Source organism: Protobothrops mucrosquamatus, unplaced genomic scaffold, assembly GCF_001527695.2.
Source record: "Protobothrops mucrosquamatus isolate PMUCROS unplaced genomic scaffold, P.Mucros_1.0 scaffold67, whole genome shotgun sequence".
In the NCBI taxonomy this organism is placed as follows: Eukaryota; Metazoa; Chordata; class Lepidosauria; order Squamata; family Viperidae; genus Protobothrops; species Protobothrops mucrosquamatus.
The window spans coordinates 562,654-570,639 of record NW_015386445.1 but is presented as its reverse complement, the minus strand read 5'-3'; positions in this window follow the sequence as shown (position 1 = coordinate 570,639).

The window sequence follows — 7,986 nt, the reverse complement described above, 5'->3', positions numbered from 1 at the left end:
TTATTAAACACTGAAAATTTTATGAAGTTAACAACCATGGACTACATGCAGCCCAAAACTTTAGAATTTAGAATAGAGCTGGAAGGGACCTTGGAGGTCTTCTAGTCCAGCCCCCTGCTCAAGCAGGAGAACCTATACCGTCTCAGACAGGTGAATGTCTTATACTTAATAGATATCAATTAATCCTCCCTTTTTGGAAAGAGGAAATTTCAACCTGTTTTGCAATTCATGCTGTTTTGGTGAGGGAGGTGCTTGCCTGCTGTCCCAGGGAAAAGGCCAATTGCAGCCACAGAGTCACTTGGCTGTGCTGCAGCCCCAACTGGCCAGGAGCGTCCAGCGTCTGTGGGGGCTGCTCTTGCTCAAGCCACAAGTGACACAGCGCCAAGCAATCCTCCCCACTGCAGTTAAACTGAGGCAGCAGCACACTTGTTTTATCATGGCTGCTGACTAATTTTATTGTTATTTGTTCTAAAATAAAATATCATCAGTGTTTATTGTATTTTACTTTGTTAACTATTTCCCAGTTGCACGCCCTCAGAAAGTTGTAGGCCACATGCAGCCCAAGAGTCACATATTTGACATCTGCAGCTAGGAACTGTTCTTTAACCTTAATTTTCACTGGATCTGTAGTAGAAGGCTGCGTATTTTCACAACTATCAGCCAATTGCCATCTTTCCTGAGTTGGTTAGACTTGCAGATGTTTATTCGCAAGTCTGTTACAGCCTGTGTCAATTTGAGCAATGAGGCCTCAATTGTCTTGAAAAGTATCCAAACTTTTCAGATACAATGCAGGTTGTACTTGTACTATTTACCAACTAACTGTCTGTTGGACACAGTTTGAAGTGCTGGTGTTGACCTTTAAAATCCTAAACAGCTTTGGGCCCATATATATAATGAACACCTCTTCCTTCTATTAACCTACCCAGTTGAAATAAGCAGACGTCCACTGGTAAAGGCCCCTCTTGCCCACCAAGTGTCCGGCTGCCTAACAGCCTTCTCCCGTGTAATTCCCAGGCCATGGAATACTCTTCCCAGGAAGTTGTGCTACACACACACACACACACGTTTAGGAAAATGGTAGAAACTGCCATGTTTTAACTGGGAGTTAAAATTCCTGAATGTTAACTGTTAATAAATTTTAATTATATTGTTTTCTAATTTTAATCATACTGACTTTATGGTTATGGTTCCATGTCTGACAGAAAATCCAAAAGAAACAAAAAAAGGCCAATGCAATACATCATTTTACCCTGTAACATTGCCATGCGCATAAATTCAAGAGGGACACGGAACAGGCCTACCTTGTTCATTATCGCTAATGTTAATTATAAATAGTCTCCTTTCTAACAGTGCAAGGAGTTGGAAGTTTTCAGAAAGCAATGTGATTTTTTTCACACATATCCCTCTTTAGGCAAGCTTAACTGATCTCTCCAAAGCAGGAAAAATCTCAATATTTCTTAACTATTTAGTAAAAATACGGGAAAAACCTACCTACCAGGAAAACTTCAATTCCCTTCTTTCTCAGGCTCAACAGAGGTATCCTGTCTCAGATCTGGAGATGTGACCAAAAAAAAAAAAAAAAAAAAAGCATGGAGAAAGGAGTATTTTTTGGGAGAAAAGACGTCATTTTTGTTTCCTTTACCAAGGAAATTTACCAAAATAAATGGATATGAGGAGACAGCCCTGTTTTCATAAGGGCCAGATCCTGAGTCATGTTAAGAGGAACACAGTTTCATTTCTGTTATAACATTATTTGAACCACAGGAATCAGTCCTAAATGAAAAGGGCTTATCCAAGAACATTCATAATTCTGCATCTAAACATGTCCACCTTCCCTATTACAGGGACAAGGCAAGCTTCAACTTTTGTCCATGTTTCCAATAAGGCAGCACAATATCTACCAACTAAATGTCACCACTTCTGGATATCTGTAGAGGTCGGAACTTTATGAGCCATGATATTCCCTGTAACATTCAATGGAAGTGAAGGTTGGACTCTGAAGAAGCAAGTTAGTCAGAGTTTGCCTTTGAACTTTGGTTTTGTAGAAGATTCTGAGAATATCATGGAGAGCCAAGAAAACAAACCAGTGGGTCATCAAACAAATCCAACCCAGAATTCTCATTTGAGGCACAAATGACCAGGCTCAAATTGCCTCACTTTGGACCCATGAACTCACGGTGTTGCTAGGAAACAAAAACATCTTTATGGTCTGTAATCATTCAATCAATCAATATGAATTCATGAAGATAAATGAAATTGCACATTAACAGATACAACGAAAGGAAGAGCGGTACGAATGAACATCCTCCCTTAAAAGCAGAGTTTTAAGAACCATAAGCAAATGCCAATAGAGAACTGATTGATGCAGCTGAATCGCTCAACATTTCAGCTAATGGGATCAAGGAACCTTCTCTGCTCTGGCTCCCACCCTCTGGAACTTCTTGCCTCCCTAGTTGAGATCCGCTTCCACCCTTCTGGCCTTCTGGAAAAGCCTTAAAATTTGGCTCTGCCAGTTGGCTTGGGGGCCCAAAGGGGGTGTCCTCTTCTGGAGATGGTTGATGTCCACCCCAGTAAATTTAATTTAAAATTTAAATTTAAATTTTAATACTTTTATATGTATATTTTATATTATTACAAGCCACCCAAAATCACTTGAGACAATATAAATTGAATGCATAAATAAACGTTCAACTACTGTCTCTGCATGAACAAGCCCAAACCTTCCTGAGCGACAATGCATCATTTCCTTGGAAGCATCTTTTGATAAAGAAGAACTCGGTGAAGACACATTATGGGGAAATTTGTATGTATCACCTTCTCTTTTGACATCTGTTTCAGAATCAAAGAGCATGTGACATGGGAGAAACAAGAATGGATTTCCTATTTTTCTTCCCTTTAGATCAGAGCATAATTTGCTTATGCTAAATTAGAACAGGACAGGACAGGAATAAATGGTAACAACCAATGCTGCTTTTTCTTCAAAAAAAGGAAGCATTACATACCCCTCTTCAGCACTGATGTTTACTCAAAATGAAAGATTATCTACTTTTCTATGGTCTTAAATTCAGGCTAGTTTTGTGTTGAAGCTCCCTTCTTCTTTCTACAGATTTGGACATCCTTGCTTCCTAAGAATTATAATTCTTTAGATCAGCCCCTAAAATATGATGTACTTATGAAACATAATTTGGCATTAAAATATGTTTTATACAGTATATTTTAGTATTTTAAAGCTCTGAAATTAGTTGCAAATTATTTGGAATTAAGAGCTACTGAAATGAATTATATTTTTGGTCCTCTTATATGTACAATGTGTTTATTGTTTCAGAGCTATAGCTGCAATTTTGGTCTTGTTGTATGGCCCTTTTTAAAGCAACCAAGGTTTCTCAATTTATATCCTTCATACAGGTTGAATTATTTATGGTGATGACTAAAGATAATGAAAGAAAATTGTCCATAGGCCAACCATGAGCTTTTTGTTCTTCCATTCAATCGTGCCCCACGATTGAGGACTGCCTGGACTGCAGTGTTTTGGGAAAGGTTTCTCAGAAGGGTTTGTGAGTGCCTCCTTCCTAGAGGTGAGAGAAAGCAGATGACTGAAAAAGTAGGGCCTCTCCTCCTCTTAAACATTTTATCAGGTGAAATATATCTGGCTTATAATTTACAGCAGGGGTCCCCAACCCCCGGTCCGTGGACCAGTACCACGGCATGCCAGCAACTGGGCCGCACATACAAGCAAAGTCCCATCCACGAGATGCAGGCAGCACACAAAATCACACACCCTCTGGTCCATGGAAAAACCCTTTCTCTGGTCTATAGAAATCACTTGCTTCCTCAGCCTCCTGCAGAGCAAACGGATTGGAGAAGATCTCAAGAGAATACTGGAAGCTGTTTGCATAATGTGTTTGCAGCCCTCAGCCCCAGGTTGCAGTCATGGTTGCATTGCAAGGGGGGAAAAAAGGGAGACCCACAGGTCAGGCACAAAACAACACATACTAACTGTAATGGCAATAAAATGATTGAGGAACATTGTGAAGGTAATAAATGGACCATAAAGTTATTTTTTCAGGACCACTGTAACTTTGAACAGTTGTTAAACAAGTGGTTGGTAAGCAAGGACCATCTGTACTTTGTAGTTACTTACCACCAAGTTGGTGTCTAATGCTAGGGTCTAACACTGGTTTCCAATTATTACTGGCTTGTTTGGGAGCAGAATGCCTGAAGCCCTTGCTAGAATGCAACATTAAATTCTTTCTTCCTAGAAAGTTTTTGGTTACTGTAAGTTGCACCCACTGACAGAAGAAGCCAAGTGAGAACAAATCAGCCACTGTATGTAGGCCCACCATTCTGAATAAGAAATGAGAATTCTTTTCAAATCCAAGTTATCATTTTGTATGAATATGGTAATTGTGCTAAAGGGCTTCTTTTCTGCGTAAATGAACAACCGACATATACATTTCTCAAATCTTAGCTTATCAGTGGTTAACAGTGATTAATACTTATATGTATTTATACGTAAGGGTATAGGTATATACATATGTTGTGTATAGCATGTTTATATGTGTGTTATGTATGTTTGAGAGCAGGGAGCAGAATTTCATTTTTAATGTGTGCCAGTGCCCACAGTAAAAACGACAATAAAGGTTATCTTATCATTTTGGAATAATGGTAACTTTAAAAAAATCAATCTTATTTTCAGACTTATTAACAAACCCACTATATTGCTTTTACAGTGTATTTAAAGATCCACTAAATCATTTTTAAATCCACCCTAACATTTAGTTAAAAGTATAAGAGAAAACGCAAACCACATGTGAATGAGTCAAAAAGCTACTCCTTCTCCTCACCATCTTTAGCCACTGAGTCATCGCCCCCCCATCATGATCAAGTTTTGCACTGCTTACTGAAATGAACTTGCACCTTGTTCTAATATATTTCCATTTATTTGCCATTTCTGCAATCCTCAACATATTTGATGACTGTTAAGTATCTTCACTGTTGAACTCCATATATTTAACTTCTTAAATTAATAATCAGATTGAGTTAATTTTGCTCAACATTTCTTACCACACAAGAACATAGTCTGAGCTCACCTGACTTCTTATCCAAAATTAGAAAACTAGAAACTAACAAAGGAACTTTATCCTATTAAGTTAACCAAATTTATATCCTTTGAAATGAACAAGCAAAAATGATTTAAATTCCATTGATTAAAGCTAATTATGCAATAAAATAAAAATCACTTAAGTAAAAGATAAACATTTTACTTGCTCAGATTTTAAAGAAAAAATCCTTTTACCTTGATTATAAATTTCTTTAGTCACACCAGTTTTTCACTACAAAATGCAACATACTTTTACCATAAAATCAGAAATTAATCACTGGCAGTTTGACTACATTAATCAGATTATATATTCAGCCACAAATACAAGGCAAACATCATGATTTAATTAGGTCAAGAAGAAAGGCTGAGCGCCAAAGAATTAAGGCCTTTGAACTATGGTGCTGGAGAAGACTCCTGCGAGTCCCTTGGACTGCAAGGCGTTCAAACCGGTCAGTCCTAGAAGAGATCAACCCCGACTGCTCTTTAGATGGCCAGATCCTGAAGTTGAAACTCAAATACTTTGGCCACCTAATGAGAAGGAAGGAGTCACTGGAGAAGGGCCTAACGCTGGGAAAGATTGAGGGCAATAGAAGAAGGGGACGACAGAGAATGAGGTTATACCAAAGTTAGCCACTCTTGAATTTCACCTTCTTGTAGTACTTTGTTAAACTGCTTGGCAATACATGGGTGTACATTAGTCAGATGTTTCAACCAAAATTCATGCAATTCATTTTCACCTGGTGCTTTATTAGGTTTATATTCTATCTTTATTTAGTACAATTCAAGGTGGCACATAAAATTAATATGTGAGTTGATTATGAGACAGTTATATTTATTCAAACCAGCAATACTAAGTACTACACAAAGGGTTACATAATTTACTAAGAAAATACCTTGTTGGACATCTATGCTCAAAAACAAGCTGTTTGCAAAGATGGCTGTACAGAAAACTGCAATACTCTTGCCCTTTGGGTTATTTGTCTCGCTCTTCCTTTTAATCAGGACAATTCTTACTTAACATCTGTGAATCCAGAAGAGCAGGGTAACATCTGTCCCATCTCCTGGAGCCACAAAACTTCATCAAGTATTTCTGAGAGGCTGACTGCACATCTCAACAATAGTTTCATAAAGGCAAGCACACTTGGCTCATTTAGAGAAGAAAACTATTATAAATTATGCTCGTTTCTTGAAAGTTTTGCCATGCTACAGGTTTAATGCTTTTATTAAGTTCTATTAAAGCTTCTGCTACCATCATTTTCATAACTTTTCAATAAAATAGGAAAAAACATAGATGGCTCACATACTGTTCTTTACTATATTCCTCAACTAACCCAAAACTAGTTGGATCCACAGTTATACTATTTTACAAACTATAGTCTACAAGTCCTAATTGGTGGATCATATTACATACTCAGCAATGGCCAAACAAGCCATATTACAGATGAATACAATGTGTGAATTCAACCAGTCACTTGTCCAAATCCATTCACTAACAGCACAATTGGGATCTCAATCTGTGTATCAACTTCATGTCATACCAGAGTGACCGAACAATGACTTTCCATAATTAGCAACTTCTACTGCGGCTCCCAAAAACTTGAAGTCAGCATTTCCATCTGCAATACTGGCATATATGCCATTTCAGCATCATTTATTAAGGCTGCATAGGTAAAACAATCATCTCAGCAATATAAAAACTGAACAGAACTGCCAGAAAAATAAAGAGCAGTCTTAGATATATATATATATATACTGCAATATACTTCCAACTGCAGAAAAATGAAGCAAAAGTTGACATAATGTAAAAAATATACCATGGAATTTGGAAAAAAATATGTTTAAAGTAGAAACCACATAGGGAATCTAACACAAATACTGCTAGAAGAGCAGTACAGGTAGTCCTCAACTTATGGCCACAATTGAGCCCAAATTTTCTGTTGCTAAGTGAAGCATTTGTTAAATGAATTTTGCCCCATTTTCTTATTAAGTGAACCACTGCAGTTGGTAAGTTGCTACCTCATCGACTTTGCTTGTCAGAAGGTCACAAAAGGTGATCACATGACCACGGGACACCGCAACCATAAATGTGTCTGAATTTAGCACAATAAATGTGTTACTATACTCTAAAAATTTTGCTGTAGCAGATTAATCTATGTACAAATATCTGAAATACCTAAAATATGAGCACTATTAAAAACGTTACAGGTGCATCTTACTTATAGCATTCAAAATAATGAGATAAAGCTACAGCACTAGCTCAACATGCTTTCATGTTTAACACTTTTGTTTACTGCACCTTCACTATATTTTAATACTGTTATTCCATAACTAAAGCAAGAAATTATACCTTAAGCAATTTAATATTGTGGTGTGAACAATTTGAAACTCTATATAGAAATACCCTTGCAACTTAATGGCAAATTTATCACACTGAAGAGTAACCTAAAAATAACAATTTTACAACAGATGGGATCATGCTTATTGGAAGTCTTTCCTGAAAATTAAATCATATTTTTGTTCAAAAACAAAAAAGGTGAAGCTCCTTCCTTAGGTTCTCTTTTCAGATGCTGGCTTATTCTTTCTGGTTTTTTAACTGTTCTTTGAAATATTTAAGCTTTGGAAATAATATATTACATTCTTGATTCTGAAAGGATGCCGATGAACTATCGACGGCAGGGCAAAAAACGACAGACACTTTCGGCTCCCTCCCCGGGTTCAAAACCAACGAAATCCAGCCCTTCGTTCCACACGATCCCCCCCTTCGGAAGGTGCCGTTCCCTGCTCGAATCAGGCCCAGCTAAAATGGCCCCAGGCCGCCTTTCAGCCCCGCACGACGGCCGGCCCCGGGAGACCTTCCCTCCGCCGCGAACGCCACCAGCCTCGGC